The following is an 18,553-nucleotide window of genomic DNA, read 5'->3' as shown; positions in this document are numbered from 1 at the left end:
GGGAGCCGTAAGGAAAACCGGGCGCCGGAGCGCGCTCGCCGGAGCCGGAGCCCACTCGAGGCAGCTGCAACAAAAACCCGGAGCCGGACTTTTCTTGGCCTGATACGGTGGCCAACACCCCTGCTCTCAGTTCCCTGCCTTTCCCCTACCCTCTCTGTTGGCTCTGCTTCTGCTGTAGGTGCTTCAAGCATTTTGAAGGGTTACAGTCCCCCAGTGTAGTCATGACACAGGTGGGGGAAGTCCCAAAACAGGAGGTGCATCAGGTCGGGGTTCGGTTGCGACAGAACTGGGCAGAGGGCCCAGGAGGAAGCGGCACTGAGCCCGGCAGGATGTCCTGACCCGACATGTCCTCTCCTGGCTCGGCAGCAGCGAGGGGCAGCCCTGGGCTTGGCCTCCTGCCTCGGCCCCTCTCCGCTCACAGGAGATTATATGCCCACCCGGGGCAACTGCTGGTTGTGCGCGTCCTTCTCCCCGTGGGGCTGTTTGCGCTCGGTGGAGCAGCACGGGGAGCAGTGGGTGGGGAAAAAGCAGAAGAAAGGGGACAAGCAACTTTTACGACAGGAGGAACAGTTAGACAGCACAGGCAGCGAGAGACAGAGGAGCAAACTGCACCACGTTCCCCTAACCCGCGAGCAACGATCGTGCACGAAGCGGCTGGAAGCGATATTCGCATCACCACCTATTCTCCGGCTCCTTCTCCCGCTCGGGGCTCCAGCTGCGCCCCGGCAGGTCTCCCTCTGCCACCGCAGAGCCAGGGACGGGGAGAGCACGAACTGATGCTCCTGTACCTGCTCACACCCACACACGGGCTATTTCAACTGCTATTCTGAGTGCTTTGTGCTACCACATCATACCTCTGTCGCTGAGGGTGGAGGGAAAACATTCCTTTTTTTTTTTTTTTACTTTACCCCAAGATGGATTAGGCACAAATTTAAACTTGAAATGCACGTTCAGACCAATAAGAGGAAATTACCCAGAGCTATACTTGATTATTGGAAAGGTTTCACAATGTGCTTTGTTTTCTTTCTCTGTTCCGAATTCTCGATCGCTCTGCCTTTTTTTTTTTGTCCTCTTCAGCTCAGTTTCGTGCTTGTGCTACTGCTCGTGCCCCACCTCTGCGTCCTGTCATTCCTCAGCTGGCAGTCACGCAGCCATCCCGAGCTGCTATTTCTCATCATCTGTCATGAAACGTGTGGGATCTCTCCTTCCCACCTATTCTCTAATTAAGGTTTTATAGAAGCTCTGCTTTACCACCCTGTTTCTCAGTCATCGTTTCAGCAAGAAAAAGAAGATACGGAGGGGAAGAATATACAAAGCAAACAGAATAGATATACAAAAATATTCACACCTCACTGGCACACCTGTACTCCACCTGACGTTCATTTCCTCCGAAGTAAAATCCCTAGAAAATAGCACAGGCTGTATTTCTAGGTTGATTTTTTCTTCTTTGATTAAAATTGGAATACTATCCCACAATAATGAATACCTGGAAATTAAACCGGGAGACAGTAAAGCTACAGCTGTGTCTCCTGGGGACAGCAGTATTTGAGCCCGTTAGTATTTGGGAGGGGGCCCCTTGGCAGAGATTCGGAGGCACTGAGTTTCTGTTAGCTGCCGTGATCTTGCGTGGATGCCCTTTGCTCCATCCGTTGTTTTTCCCCTTCTCTCAGTCTCCCCTCCCCGGGGCGAGGAGAACAGCTAAGGCTTGGCAGCAGACTGGTGGCCTCTCACAAGAGAGGTTACGCCCAGGCTGATGTCTTCTCATCGCAAACAGAAGGAAAATGCAAAGCAGGGTAATGGGACCTGGGTCTGGAGTTAGAGGCTTGATGTTGAGAGCTGTTGGGAGCAGGATTTTGTGGGCAGGCTATCTGACTCGGCAGATGTGTCCTTGCTGCTGTTCCCCTTCTCTCTGCTGGGTATTGCATCAAGCGTTTCCCATGTGGTCCAGGACTAGACCCACAGCTGCAGCGAGGCCACTGAAATAAGGGTGTAGAGTGAAGGAACACCAGGGACTTGTATGGGTACTCGCCTCTCCCAACAGAGCTCTTCATGCAGGGCAGCCTCACCCAGAGCACGATTAAATGTCCCATGTCCCCTCTGAGCAGCACATGGTGTCCCAGGAGGTATGTCTGCTCTGGCCCAGTGACTGCCCCCGAGGGCCTGACCTTCCTGGAGCCTCTGGGTTAGAAAAAACCCACAACAAAACGCACTGGTTTTGCTCCCTCAAACTGTGAAGTGCACAGCAGTCTTTTCACCTTCACGCCCTGGTCACATGCATAGCACGCTTGGCTCTGCCGAGAGCTGGACGGATTTTCAAAACACGTTGTCATCACGCGTGACCATTCTGCCCACAGTCAGAGTGCAAGAATCGCTCAAGGTAATCACTGTGGCCTCTGCAAATTAAAATAATAATGAGTTCCATTCAATCAATGCTGGATTGGTGTGGTCACGTAAAACTTTGCTGTTGTTGAGCGTTCTGTGCCTCCCACAAACAATATTGTCCTGGATGCCTCCAACCACCTGAGCTAAAACAACTACCTCACGGCCTCAGACATGTCTATAATAATTACAACAGGAGTTGTCAGCCTGATGACAGTGAACTGTTGTACTGCAGATTTGTATGAATCTAGAATGAGGTCCCAGAAGGAAACAGCTCTCTGCTTCTAAGCTGGAATCGAAATGTCACCTCCTAAGGTCACAAAACTGGACTTCATACTTATTTTCTGTCAAGACAAATATTAGGGCTACTCAAATTTACCTGAAACCTTTGTCAGGTTTGCAAAACAATGCCCTCTGACTACTTTTCTGGCTTAGCCAAGAGCAGCTCACAAGGGTTTGGCTATGGTGGAAGGGCTCCTGAAACCTGGAACTGGGGGAGTTAGTTAGTCATTGTACCTCTCCCCTTATTTGCTCCTCTGTGGAAACCCTGTTTTTCTGTCTCTCCCTTTGCTGACCCCGTTATCTTGGCCTTTTGTAGTATCTCCTGCCCTGAGAATTGTGTAGATGTTGAAGGGGTGGTGGGATTGCGTGCTGGGTTTTTGGGAAAGCTTGTTAAGAACATAACAAAGTCAAAAGGTCAATGAACTAGGTAAAAAATTAATGGTTTCATTTTATATCGTCTAACATTCAACATGAATTCTCCTACAGGAAATGTGTTTATCTGTAATCTGCTCTGTAATAACGGCTATAAGTTGATCTATTTGTCATAAGAAGATCCTCTAGCACAGGACACTTTTGATACCAAAAGAACACGGAGAGCAGTATTATTTGTAAGTATAATAGGATTTTCTATGATTCCAAGTACTGACATTTTGGCAAATGGGCACCAGATCTCAGTGTTCTTTATTGTTTCTTTAAAAGTACAATGCACAAGGTTAAGTCTACACTGGACAAACAAGTGACTACTAATAAATCAAGTAAATCTAATCAAGCCCCAGCCAAATGGCTTGTGAAGAATGGGGTGTGCACCAGTGCAGCTACATCAGCAACAGCGTAACTGTTTTGGTGCAAATCCCCAGTGTAAGATATTGTGTAAGTGTATAAAGTGACTTGTTCTGGTACAGCTGACTTGAATTCGAAACCTGTGCTGCAGCGAGACAGCGTAGAAAGGCATTACACAGGTCAGAATCAGACACTAATGACCCGTGTTCTATTAATCTCTTATGATCACCAAATATCTCTGTTAGTAAAGCTAATAAAGTTTTAATCATATCCACAGGTCTCCCTGGAAATAACAACTTAAGTGTCCATCCCTTCCTTTATTAGCCCTTTGTTTACATTATGGATCAGCATGCAGGAAGCCCTTTTTTTTTTTTTTTTCCAAAACAACATGTAGGCATTTAGTATGACTTGTTCTGCTCGTTCTAGGAAAAGTATTATTACAACCCCTGAACACTCGGGAGGCTGACTAGAGGAATGACTCACTCCTGCCTCCTGCACACCTGAACGTGAAATGACGTATCCAGCTTTCTGGAGTTTCAGTGCAAAGCAGATTAGCAGCTCCAGTACTACAGATACAGAATGAAGGATCTAAATGTCAGAAGGATTAAACCATTTTGAGTTTTACAGAACAAAAGGAACTATATGCCTGAACACACAAAATCCTGGCCAAAAAAAAAAAAAACGACAAAAAAAGAATTACTATTCTCGGATCAAAGAACGAACTGCAAGGGAACAGGCTCACAGGTAAAGAGAGACTGTCTTATGTTGCACAGGTTTCAGAAAGCCAAGCAACAGCCACACTCCCGACACAACCCAGCATTTTCCCACATTTAGATTACTGAGAGATCCCTCCTGAGAAATGAGGAAGATCATCATACAAAGCTCCGATGACCTTTTGGAGTGAAGGTACCTTTTATCAGACATCTCAGAGTACTCTCCAGGACTAGTGACACAAGTTGGTTTAGGAAGTCACAACTACAGGTGTGCCTTTAACTAGAAATACACCCCAGGATATGCTTTATGTGCTCTTTACATTTTATGCAGCTGCAAGTTTTCTAGACGTAGGATCACTGATAGTCTGGTATGTTTTAAGGCCCCAAGAGACCATTACCATAATCTAGCCTGACCTTCTCCATCAGATCTTCCACAGAGATCTGTTAATTTTTTGCATAAAACCTGTAATGTGCGGGTCCTACAGTGTATCTTCTTGGAGGATGTCTAGTTACTAGAGTATGTACACTGAGCCTTATGAAAACTGCATAGGAATAATCTGCCAATTCCTCTTGTGCTGTGCTCTTGGCTCCTCATGGTGGTTTGCAGACTTTCAAAGTTACAGCTGCCTAGAAAGTGTTATAGTGGGTTGTGGGATGATCAAATTATACAAAACTGTAGCAGTATTAAAGAAGCACAAACTAGGATATTAAGGTATCTTTATGTACTTCTTCATCTGGACACTGTTTTCTGTTCAGAAATACTTGAATATATCTGAATTTAACTTCTTCATTTGGCAGTCTTACGTCACATAGAAACAGAGTACAATATGGAATAATTGTACCTCTTCCGTTTTGTAAAATGATGTCATTTATATTGCAAATATTCAGAATCCCAAAGGGCAAAACTCTTTTTGAACAGTGATAATTAGAACAATCTTGAATTGTTATTAAGAGATTGGAATGTTACAGTTGATAATAACCTGAATAAGGCTTGAATTAATCTCTTCAAAACAATTATGTTTGATGTAAGAGTTGGCAAATTTAAAATGTAGCACTACAGACCCATCTCTACCATTTTAGAACATACACGATTTATCTTTTCATTAAGACTGTAAGCATATTTTCTCCAACTAATTTTTATGAGCCAATTTCATGGGGCTGTATCTCATGGCCCAAAAGAATTAGAGAAAATGTAGGTATACACAAGAAGTCAATTTGACCTCTTTATAAACTAGGCGGGTGACACACCGCAGAGTGACATTTTTCACATAGGATTTAATTTCTAATTCAAGATCATACTTGAAACCCAGTAAAATCTTCAACAGGCACTAATTTGACATGACGTCCAGCTAATACAGCAGTTGGAGATTTAGTCGTTCCTTGTACAGCTTAATATATGCTCTGACAGAAATAGAGCAAGCGATACCACTGCTGAAACAGCAACAGCCTTCATTATAAATTAAACACATCAATATTGTAATGTGTATTGTATATTCGACCAAAATGAGGGTTGAAAACAGATATGTTTACAAAGTAGTGGGCAGAAAGGCTTCTACCAACAATTTCTTCTGTTCCCTTTTTCCTTAGGCATGTTGTCTATACACAGAGTGCATGGCTCACCTTTCTGAAACAATTACAAGTCTATTATGTTTTAAATAAGTAGAAAATATTGAAAAAAAATCTATCCACTGAATTCCCAGCATTCCCCTAACCTAGAACAATTCACTCTGCACTTCACAAAGATTAATTCATTTCAGAATTATAAGATACATGAAGTAATTAGGTAAAAGAGCATGTTATTGACCATTTTTCTTCTCATGAAATGGTTTGTCTTTAAGACAAACTCATGACTATTTATGGCATGACAGCATTTTTATGGCATTACTGTAAATCTTGATACTAGCAAGTGTTTCTTCTTGAGACTTTCCTTTTTTTGTCCTCCTAATTCTTTTTATCTTCTTATATCTTCTTACCTTCTCAATTTTCTTTCATTTTCATCTAATCTTAATTACAATCATAACAATGTCAAAATTGTTTGGAAATGATGAAAATAAAATAACACTGATGCAATAATGTTGGTCATACGACAAAAATACTAACTTTCCCAAATCACAGTAACCTACTACGTGCAACCCAGTCTTCAAGCCGAGCAACGATTCAGCCACTAACACAGCAAAACACTTAAAACACACATTTAAATTCATCCTTATTCAGGACAACACAATAGTCATGTTTAATAGTCATGTTTAATTTTACATGTTTTAGCTAAAAACTTTCCTAAATTTAAATCACATTCCGCTTGGTTTCAGCAGTAACCTCTCTCACGTATGTGAACTACAGCGACAAGACCACTGATGATAGAACAGAGAACTCCGCTGGGTTATGGCACTGTGACTGCCAGGAGGAGATGAGTCAAAAGCCTCAACAATAGTGGAAAATCTTAAAATTAAATACTTTAAAATGGTATTTGAAAAGGTGTTAATGATTTTTGCCCTCAGAGTAGACAAGGACAGAGATGATCTGACCATGTTAGTTAACCATGATTAAGCCACATTTAAAATTGTGCTAACTAAAATACGTGTTTTGATGCCTTTGTTGCTACAGAAAAGATCACAAATTATTGACAAATATAGTGAGAAGTAAGAGCAAAGCATCACTTGCCTACATCTGTATCAGTTGTGTGCTGTAAGGAGACTGCAGGTTGCGCTTTGTGAAAGCTATCAGATACCACAATGCAGAGTTATTTCTCCAGACAGAAGGTATTTGGTGTGATTCTGCAGGAATCTCTACAGATACTCTTTCTCCTGCACTCCCCCTTCTCAGAACCACAATCCTGCTGCATGTCCATAAATGAGAAACCACCATGTGGGATTATTTTTGATTTATGGCTCTGTAGCACAGAGAGGAATCCGTTCTGTTACTCAGCCAACCATTGCACAACACCAGCAGGCAAAATGTTCCTTTAGTGCAAAACACATAATCCCACTGGTGTCAACATGTAAGACTGAGGAATGTTGCCTTAAAACCTGTCTTTGTTTTCTGGAATCTTGAATTATTGACGTGTAATTAATTTTTTTTCTTCTTCTAAGTCAGTTTGGTACTATCAATAATAGTAATGTAACTTGACTGATGAGGTAGCACCCAAAATATTTCCCTTTATGAAAAATATTTTAAACACATACGGTAACTATCACTGCTAAATATCAAAGACTGAATATTATCTCATTGCTGTAAAGTATGTGTGCAATGAATAGTTCACAATTTAACATACGTTCTCGTTTGGTTGCACACACAATTGAAACATGAAGTATATTATTTGCTTAATGCCTGATTTGTTATCTGTTTGTTTGGGTTTGGTTTGGGTTTTGTTTTTTAAGATTAAGTTGCAGAAGTAATGCAGCAGTGATTCAGCCTTGAGGGAACTGTTTAAGGTTTGCATGTGACTGATCAGATGCAAAAGAGCATTAATTGAATTTGAACTCCATCAGCTGACAAGTACTTGCTTACTTCTGTGTGACCTTATGCTTCTTTTCTATTATCTGTAATAAAAGATATTTCATCAGCTTCACCTGTTGTGTCCAACAGATGTAGCTACAAAAATCTGGTGACCATTCATAAAACAAGTTTCTTTGAGTTTTAGTAGCAATTAAAGCAGTCATGGAAAATACTTCCAGTGTAATAGTCACTGTGACTGTAAAAACTGCATTATGCATTTCAGTAGTTTCACAACAGCTTTTCAATCAAACTTGCTCAGTTTACAAATAAAACTTCATTTAAATATATTCTGGCCTCAAAAATGCACCCCAGAATCTGAAAGATAAGCTGACCTAACTGCCGCTGTTATTGATAATATTAATTTAAATTAGATGCACAAAAGCTGAGAAGCAATTGAAGAATGTATCGGTATATTTACACATAAATATCTGTATCAGATTACCAAAATTATTGATGATGATGCACAAGTATCAAACCAGCCAGATTTTTCAGATTCCCATATCAGTTTAATTTGCATAAACATGACAAACAAATTTGTACTTCCTTAGGAGGACAACCCCCCCAAGGTGCTCAGAAGACAAATAGATACGATGTATAAAAATGATTAAAAAAGCACTGAAGCCGAAAAGAGGAAAGTATTGAGGTTTCAGGTATAAGACGGAGGGAAGAAGCCATATAAAGCAGATAAGACCAGACAGCTAGATGAGTTTTGCAGAAACAGAGGACGTATTCTTCCTAAAAGAATCTCCATGATTCAAAAGGCATTCAAGTTACATCCAAATCTGAAACATTCTTGCCAGTATCTTCCTGTTTACCGAAGAGATGTAATTTGTTCCTGTTCAAATCAAGTTTGCCCTAGTGATTTTCCTTAGAGAAATATTTGTAAAAAATGATTTAATGAATTTCTGTCTCCTTTCCTTGTGATAGCATGAGATGATGGTATATTACATCTATACAGATGAGCATGAGAAAAAATACTTCAAAATCATCGGCAGAGCTATTTAGTTAACTGTAAAATGAATATATAGATGAGTTACTTAATTTAACTCCAATTCTCCTCAGCAGGGAATAAATCCAAAGCTAAAAATTAGCTGTAGGTCTCCTACGTGGCAGTACAGAACAAATCCATTAGCTAGATGGCACAACTGTTGGCCCAAAAATGCAAACCATACAGGCACCTTGTAGAGATCAACATGAAGAAAACCTGTATTGTTGTATCTATAAATACAGGTATCTGCTGTTTATTCTTGCTTTTCAGTACACTTATTTTTGTAGTTGGGATTCTCAGCTATGCAAGACATCTGTTAACTCTAAACAACAAAAGGTTGTGACAGGCCTCACAAAGTTTATTGTATTCAAATAAAAGTCAACATAATATCTAATTCTGATAATTTCAAATCCCTTCTTCCAGTATATGGAGTTCCTACAATCACAACTTAAAAATCTACAGTTATCCTCAATATAGGATTGAGACTTGCGTTTACAGAATAATTTAAAAGATTAAGTGAGTTACCAGTATTGTCATACAGACACAGGCTTTGAAAAACCTTGGTGTGACAGATCTCTACCTTTTGCAAAAATAAAGCACAGGAAAAAATGGTGCTATGCATGGCATCTCAGAAAAGACTAGTTACTAATTAAAAGAATGAGATAGAAGACCTAGGGGTGGTGATGGAGATTTTGGGGGGGTTTGACTCTATCATGTGCATTGGACAGCAAATCCTACAGCCAGGCTTTTTTGCTGTCAGTGAGGCTTGAAAGGGGAAAAGCATCCAAAAATTGCTTCAGGCCATGGATGCGGAAACTTTTGATCAAAGTCTCGAGCACAGAAGCTTGGATCGCTTCCTTGGGTTTCTAAATCACTTAATAGGTATGTTTCCAGTCAGGTAACTGCCAATTACTGTATTTTAATCTAATTCCTACTTCAAGAAATGCAGTAGAGGCAGGACAGGGGGCTTGGCCTATATAACAACTGGCACAGACAAAAGCCAGCCAGATGGCATTAGTCTAAAAGAGGTCTCTTGCCCAAAACACAGCACCTATGTCCCTGGCAGAGTCTATAAACAGCAGAGAATCTCTCCCCCCTTTACCATTATCATACAGCTGACTTTTTAACATATCTGCAGTTCTGCATATCTGCCCTTGTAGCTTTGTAATAACTTAACAAATTGTTCATATGAGAAAAACATTTATTCTACTAACAAGATTCAGAAAGGCAAAATTTTAATTATACTTCGTTTTTCTTTCAGGTACCTCAATTTTGTGACATTGCTGAAATAATGTTCATCAATTCCTGTAGCTCTTTTGGAATTGCTAATTTAAAAAGTAATACAACTTAATACTTGAGTAAGCAATGTAATACAAAGATCTGGTTTTGATCAGATGAACAGATTAAATATATTATGAAAAGTAAAATTTCTAAAATTTTACATGTGCAAATTGTGCATATACAATTATTTGATTAAATGAACTGTGTGCTACTTCTAGCAGGAAAAAATATTTCCAAGCACCTCAGTCAGCCTAATGGCATAATTGGACTCTTCATTGAATCAGATCTGCCCAAATAATATAATAAATCTACGTGTGGCCAACACTCTGTTCACAATTTATTATAAACTATATTACTTAGGTCTGAGCCTTATCACCAGAGGACTCAAACTTTGCTGATAATGCAAACAACCTGGGGATTTGGCCAATATGAAAACCTGTAAAAAGGAAAGATAATAATCTAGAAAGAGAATTTATGACAAAATTTCATTTAACCCTCAAGTCTCCTGGCTGGTTCTAGATTTACCATTACTTCCATCACTGCATTATGTGAGCCAAATTTCCTTGTCTCATACACAACTGCTACCCAAGTCCATAGTTTCAGTGTATTCCATGAAGAGAAGATGGTCTTATGTCAATATCTACTGCTTGTAAAGAAAACTCTTCCATCTCCAGCCAGAACGTTACTCAACAGCCGCAACAGATCTGCACAATGCTGATGAGAGGGAAATAATATGTTCCCCTGAAAACCGGACAAGGAAATGCCTGAAACTGCAAGCTGACTGAAAGAGCAAAAGGAAGCGAGTCAGCATTCTGGGGAAAGGAAGGAATAGGGAGGGGTGGAACAAGTAGTATATTCTTCCAAAAAAAAGTATGTTCAAAGCAGATAACGTATGAAAAAGATAAGTGCTACTAGTGTGCCATAAATAATATAAAATTTACCTAATGCACCATTAAAGTTTATGGATCAAATCCTCTTTCCTGGCCAAGATGTACCTGCATAACAACGGCTCTCAGGGAGGTGGTTATAGCTTTCTGATTCACTACCCGGTTCATCTCTGGCACTGTGATGGGACTGGAGATGATTCATTAATGGAGGGAGCCAAACTGCAGTTTCTCTACCCTACAATCCCTTTAAGACACTGTTTAAATGGGCTGTAAAACTGGTTACTATATCAGCTCTTAGTCCATTAAGAACTCTTCATTCTGAAAAAGGAATTCCCCAGCTGGGGCCCTTGGGTGGTTTTCTCTTATTTTGTGCAGCACAAGGGACACAGGACAGTGAATATGGCCTAAGGCTTTCCACTTATAACCTTCAAGTTTCTCCAGCTGTATGAATGCTTCAATTTCTCCACAATAAACAGAGTTTATTTAGATGTATGATTGCACATCCATGTTTACAGATCGCTAAACTGCAAATTCAATTCAAGTTTCTTATGTTCGGGGGAACTGTATCCCTGGATGCAATGTGTCCTCTGAGCATGCATAATTTAAAACAGATGGCTCAACCGATGAGCTGCCAAACACACAAGGCCAATTCAAATGCCATCCAAAAGTAAAAGTTAAGTGGGATAAAAGTTTTCCTTGTCCCACTTTAGATGAACAGGGCCTGTCTGCTTGGAAGATGCTCTTTTCTAATTTTCTGCCTTTCTACATACTCTTTTCAAATATGGCATGATCTAGAAAACAGATCCAGTTTTACCAGCTACCAAGATTTTATCATATATCTTCCAATTTTTGGTTTCGTTTTTTTTTTTTTAATAAAGCTCCAGCCTCTGGAGTTAAGAGCTTGCATGGGTTATTTGAGCTTTAATTCAAAAAAGCCAACAAGAAAGCAGCAAAATATAGGACATTTCTGGCCTTTGCCAAGAAAAGCTTAAAAATGTGAACCCTGAAGGTTCAGAGACCAAAATTCCGTTTTAACTTATGCTTTAGTTGGCAGGGCTTAAGTACAAATAAATAATTTAAAATGTCTGGAATATGAAGTCTACTGATTTCCCATTTAAACAATCTAATATAGGAACAGCTACCAGAAAGTTCTCCCCAGCTTGTAATACTTCCTAGCTTTTCCACAGGACCTGCTGCCAAACACTTGGTCCATGGCTTGCCTAAGTGGAGACACTGTACCTGCCGGCATTATTATGCCTTAGGCAGTGCCTTCACTTTAAAGTAAACCTGATTTAAAGCTACCATATGTCTCAATTTTCCCAGATATGCCCATTTTTTCCGCCTGAATTCTTTTCCTGAGGACACACACACATCTATGTACATCTGTATCTTTCTATTAATCTGTCCATCTCCCCAAACTCTGTATTCTGTTGTCTGAATTTCTTAACATCAGGAATCCTGACACAGTACATTCAAAAAACCCAGAGAATGGCAGATTGCATACCGCAGTTTCTCTGTGCATGAAAAAAATCGAACATTTTGAAGAAGTAATTACACTGTCTGAGCATTCACTGTACAGAATATGCCTATGTTGCTACTAGGAACAGAAATGACAGCCATCACTTGAGTCAGCCAAGCACTATCAAGATCAGTTACACTGCAGAGCTTCACACAGTCACTGCATCAGCTGACACTGCACTGAATATCCCCAGAAATCTTTAAAGCACTACAACGCTACCCTCAAGGATTTGTGGGTATACAAGATTCAAGCTAAAAACCACAAAGAAATTGTAAGTTTACTTAACTCTACAGCCAAGACAAATACTCAGGGTATAAGATTGGTCCACTACACATAAGAAAAAGGACATCGTCCTCCTCGTGTTTTAGAAATGAAGTGAAATGAGTAAATTTAATGCAGCAACTCTGCAGTGATTAAACATGAGACATCACCCCTGATATTTAACAGATTAAACTCCCATCCAAAAGTGTAAAGCCAAGTAGACATAACATTTTACAGACAGAATGGGTTAATGTTATCAATATGTAAATGATAGCTGGATCAGGGAAAACTGTGGGTAGGATTTTGTTTTGTCTAAAATTGTCAGATATGTAAACCAAAATCGTAAAGACTGATAAGACAACAGTCCAATTGCTACTGATTTTGCTGTATTCAGAAGAGCTGCATCTTTTCTCTAGTTGTCATAATAGAAACAGCATCCTCAGAACTAGTCAGCATAAACCAGAGTATAATACTAATGAAAAGCTCAAATCCTCCTCTTTTCTTGTGCAGTATGAATAGCAGAACTTAACTTTGGGTATTTACATGCTTTAATCTTTAAGTCAATGGGATAAATTTTGTTCTTGATTACGTACATGTAACCACATCACCACCAATGGAGCACACAAGTATGAACAACTTTTGGCCTGTTTGGCCTGAACTGGAAACACCCGACTAAACTCATGCTTTCATTTGCTGATATCTTATTTTGAAAGACTTAATGCTGCTAATCTACAAATGATACTGCAAACTTGACCAGTCAATTAAAACAAGCTATCTGTTGTGTATATGTCAAGTAAATACATAACTGTAAGAAACTATGAAATTCTAAACATTACCAATTTCAGCTTATGTTATGGGAATCAAAGTCTTACTGTATACCGCAGACTATTTTTATAGTTAGACTTGCTTGTTAGGATATTACTCACAAGTTTAATTTTCAAAAATTAATTAATTTAATTAATTAAATTAAAATTAATTCTCTTGGGCAGTGGAAAGCAAATGATGTAACTCTCAATTTTCTGACAATCGTCCAGAAAATTCAGTTAACTCCAATAGCATTTACAGGTTTTAATATTAATGTTACTGTAGCATTCTCTTAGAAGTTACGTTTGCAGTTACTGTTCAAATAGTATATCAGGGCACTGGAAAGTACTAATAAAACCGACTGAACTTTTGAAAGTTGGAAGCAAACAGATGCAAGAAGGCCTGGATTTTCATCAAGTTCTTGGCTTACAAACTGAGCAACGGAGCTGCCTGCCCTGTGTGTGCTGCTGCCTATGAGCCGAGTAGGACTCCCTTTGTTTCAGTCCATGACATCTGGGCTTATTTCAGCAGTTCTGAGCAACTTCAGCTTCAGCAAAAGTCAGTGAAACTGCTATTGTTAAAAAATGAGCAAAATAAGGTTTGACTACTATAATGTAAAATTAGGCTACAATATCATTAAAGATCCCCACAGAAATTCCACTCTTTTACTGGGAAAAAACAACCACCAAAGCCCTCCTTGAAAGGGTACCTATCGAGTCCCTTAGGTAACTTTGTGAAAATAAGAATATAAGAACAGAGGTAGTGGCTCAGAACAAAGGTCTAAATAGCCCAGTGCCCTGTCTCCAGCAGTGGCAATAGCTAGTAGCTATGGAAGACCGTAGGAGTAGATAAGCATGTAGCGATACTGCCCTGGTGTACTTCCCAAACCTCCAAAAATTTACAGCTCAGAAGTCCCCTGAGCAGGAGTTGTTTAATTAGTGTGAGTGGTTGTTTTAGTCTACACAGCTGATGAATGTGTCCTATAGTATGTCCCACGCTTTTGTCTTCATACTAAGACGATTGGAAACCTAGCCAGGGTGGGCTAGGGCTTTCTCACCTGATGAAGCTGCAGGAGGTCACTTCATCTGGAAATCAGATGTGGCTGCATCCAGCACGAGTCTGCTAGTTCACGCATAGCCAGAATAGTCTCCTGACAGCTCCTGAGAGCCATCAAAGTAGCAAGACACCCATCTGCTCTCTAAATTGAGGCCCGAGTGCAGACCATGATTTTGGGAAAGCAATCTGAGTTTATTTTGCCAATTCTGGTGGCTACTTATTTTTTGTCTACTAAATCAATTCTCCACTTTTTTCTCCGTTTCTCATGAGAATGAGTTGAGTAGGATGAAAAAATAATTTCTGCGTTTTTGCTTCCATCAGAACAAGGAGGAAGTAAATACTTCAAGCAGGCACCAAAAAGGATTATTTTAATTCTCATATAAGAAGAAAAAGATTTCTCCACTTTTTTTCCTTACATAAGAAACAGTAAACCCTAAAGAAAGATCTTTTTGGCATCCCAAAATCAGGGCAGTATTACATGAGAGATTATACTGTATACAGGGATACTCCTATGTACAAATTACTAGGAGTGATTCTAGACCTAAAGTAAAATGATGTGGCCTTAAATTCCAGGAGGAAATGCAGAAGGAGATGGAAACTGATTCTAAACTGACACAACTGAAACTTAGTTTTAACAGATACCCCTTTAATACTTCTAGCTATGTAAATAAAATGAGTTATAGAAGCACCTATGGGATAGTGCTCATTCTATATACTTGTGTTTTATGATCGATTGCTCAGGTGTAGATTTCCTTGACTTTATTTTTATCCTCCCTTTCATCTCCTTAGACTTCCCACCCAGTACCCTAAAAATTACCATAGTCAAATTTATGCTTAAGTCTAATACATTATTTCTGCTATTTACCTGGACATAAAAACCCCCCAACTATATATACTTTTCCTCCAGATTTTAATAAGACTTTGTACCAGACAGCATGGACACTGTTCATAACAGCCTAATAATATGCATATATTTTGGAACCTACTTGTGTATGTGAATACACTAGCTTTAAATACTAGCTTTGATATTGCTGTATCTATTAATAACAAATAAATATAGTGTTTAAAGAAAAAAATAAACACTCCTTACTGAAAATAAACATAGCATATAATCCTTATGATTAACGACAATACTCTTTAAAATATTAAATCAGTTCTTACCTTTTCCCTTGCTAAATGTGCTACACATGAAACTGTAAATAGTCTGATTTTGTGAGAAGACCATGTACCTATTACATTATTGCAAAAGAAATTGACTACAAAGAGCAAGCAACCTTATTTGAAACTTATTAATAGGCCAAACACTATGAAAAGAAGTGATGGTGGGAAAGCTTTCAGAAAAGAGATTATGCTTATTTGCCTTTTTGTACTGAGGCCGCAATGAAGTAAACATTCCAGCTGAGCAGCATTCCTCTATATCTTTTCAAAGTCTCTGTGGAGACTAAAGTAGAAATCACTTATTTGCGGTTGAGAAAATAGCATGGACTTCTGCATTAAATTTTAAATAAATTCTGCCCACAGGATGATAAGATGCTTAAATCAAATGATGAGACATTATCCGTCTAAGCAATGCATTAGGAGTATAAAATGTGATTCAGCGTGCTGTGAACTCTAAACTTTTGTACTCAGCAAAGACACCAGGTCTGTTGTTCTCAAGACTAAATTATGATTTGTTGTCAGTTTTACAATAAAATAATACTAAGATTACAGTGAATTGTTCACCCTGCAAAATTCATTCAAGCATTTTCCTAGTTGCTAGACTGATTTCCAGATTACCAGAGCTCAGTCCAAGTGCAGATGTAAAATAGATCATACAACTGTTTCTTCAGTATAAAGGCTAGGCAAATCTTTCAATTCTTTTGGACTAGATTTATTATATATTTAAGTTACACGTTCTGTTAGAAGGTGCTTTCCCTATTAAATTTGTATTACTGTTCATGCCTTCATCTCTTAACACTGAACTCAAGTGTGACCGGGGCACATGGGAGGAATTTTCTGCTCTTCTCTGTGTAAAGGGAGTACAGAAGAGAGATACCCACATTTCTAAATGGCAAAGAGCCTCAGCAAGTTCAGAAATGTACTGCTTGAAGAAATGTTGAGTCCTAACACGTCAGTTCACATCTCTTGCAACTCCCAGACAAGGTTATGTCAAACTGTCCTTCAAAACTGTAACCTGAATTTACTCTTCTATAAGACCGTAACAAAATTTAAGTTACGCTATTGTCATAAAGCTACTCAAAATTATAATGCCCTTAAAATGCGTTTCTCTGTAGACCTTGTAACAGGATTTGGTCAGTGAGTCACTTGAATTGCTTAACTGAATACCATCATCACACTGCAAGATCTGACAAACTTTTGCTAGTCCTGTAAAGTATTGGTGCCAGTTCGGTGAGTCAGCTGCGTCTTTGCTGCATCATCCTCCAGACATACTGGAGAGGATCCTACTAGAGAGGATTAAATAACTATAGTTTATTTAAGAATCATCTCCATCTATTTTAAATGCAAGAGAGATTCTTCAGCCCTTTCTTAAATGGTACCACATTTTGGCTGAACACATTCCATGTGTTTGGGGGAAATGGCTCCAATATCATAATACTCTCCAGTGCAGCTCTAAACATGCCATGAAAGGATGAGAATTGGGACAATAATAAGGCAGGTCTTTATAATATTCAGAAAGAAAAGTCCCTTCTCTTGTGAAACCTAGTCCAAACACAGCCATAAGCTATAAGTAGAAACAGAACAGGGACTCTTAGGCCTGAGGACTTTAATCCCATACAATTTGTGGTAATTTGATTTCTTCTGGTGTATGCTAATATGAAGTCATTTAGAAGACTCAGAAAGGTCTGCTTAGCCCTCAGCAAGGTTCCTCATCTCTGCCCTAGAGGAATTTATGACAATTCATTAAGATCAGAGAAAAACTATATTAAAATGGACAAGATTGGGAAAATTTATTGCTAATGGTTTTTATTTGCTGACATCATACAGAAATTGGCAAGAAAGGCCCAAGATAGTATTATTTGTTTGCCTCAGAAAGACAGAGAACCAACTACTGTCTTCATTCCACTGTAATGCTGATTTTTTTCCATAAACATTTGTATTAAAAACAGTGACAGTATAATAAATCTATTCAGAAAATCTACTTATGATGGCACTTATTGGCATACTTGATTTAATTATCCTCTTTTAAGAATGACTGTTTGTAGGGTAAAGGTGATTCCTTCCCATCTATCTTCTTTCTGTAACCCCCAACCCCAAACATAATTCTGAAGAAATCAAATAAAAAATGTTTAGGCTCTGACATTGTTCCTGTTCTTAGTGCAGTTGACAAATGCATAGAGGAATTAGAAAATACCTTTAAAGGACAGTAGCAGGAAACTGAAGATGACACAGAAGGCTTCATCTTGTACTTGACTGTAGTTTATTAGTGCGTTTGTTGCCCATAAAAAATCAAATGGAGGAAATTTTCCCCTGAAGGTACAAATAAAAGACATTACTTGCTACCAACAAGCAGAAAAAGAATCATCCACCATCAGGCTAAAACATAATTTCTTAATTATGATGATTATGTTATCAGTAGTTGACACAGTGACCTGATATGACAAGAAATACAAAATGAAACTACCAGCCCATTCCTGAAGTGGGAAAAGAAAAGGAAACAAAACATAATTAGTTCTCTTCTCAAATGGCTTCCTTATGTTCTACAGAACCCCATGCAATTGCAGCTGTTGGGAGAAGCTAAAGCTACTTTCACTGCTGCCAGTCACGCTCCCAGACACCCTTAAGGAAACCCACAAGCCACACAACTTCATCACTGAGGTTCTTCAAAGTAAGTTCAGCTGTAACTTCAGGAAAATTTACTATAGAAAAGCATTTTCCTCTTAAAGAATCAGACCTTCAGTACACTCCTGCTTCCTGTTCCCTCTACCCCAGTCCTTCACTGGTATTTACTCTAAATTGGCAGTACCTTCCTCTTGGCTAGAAACCATACAGATTTAGACTGTAAGGGCAAAAAAAACCCCAAACCCAGATGTAATAGGGGACAACCTTAGACAAAGGAAACGAACATAGAAGAATTTTTTAAAAGTAGGGTGTGAGTTGGGATGTCCTG

The sequence above is a fragment of the Charadrius vociferus genome, unplaced genomic scaffold, assembly GCF_000708025.1.
Source record: "Charadrius vociferus isolate BGI_N301 unplaced genomic scaffold, ASM70802v2 scaffold163, whole genome shotgun sequence".
NCBI classification, from domain to species: Eukaryota; Metazoa; Chordata; class Aves; order Charadriiformes; family Charadriidae; genus Charadrius; species Charadrius vociferus.
The sequence above is the reverse complement of the archived record's forward strand: the minus strand, read 5'-3'. Positions refer to the sequence as shown.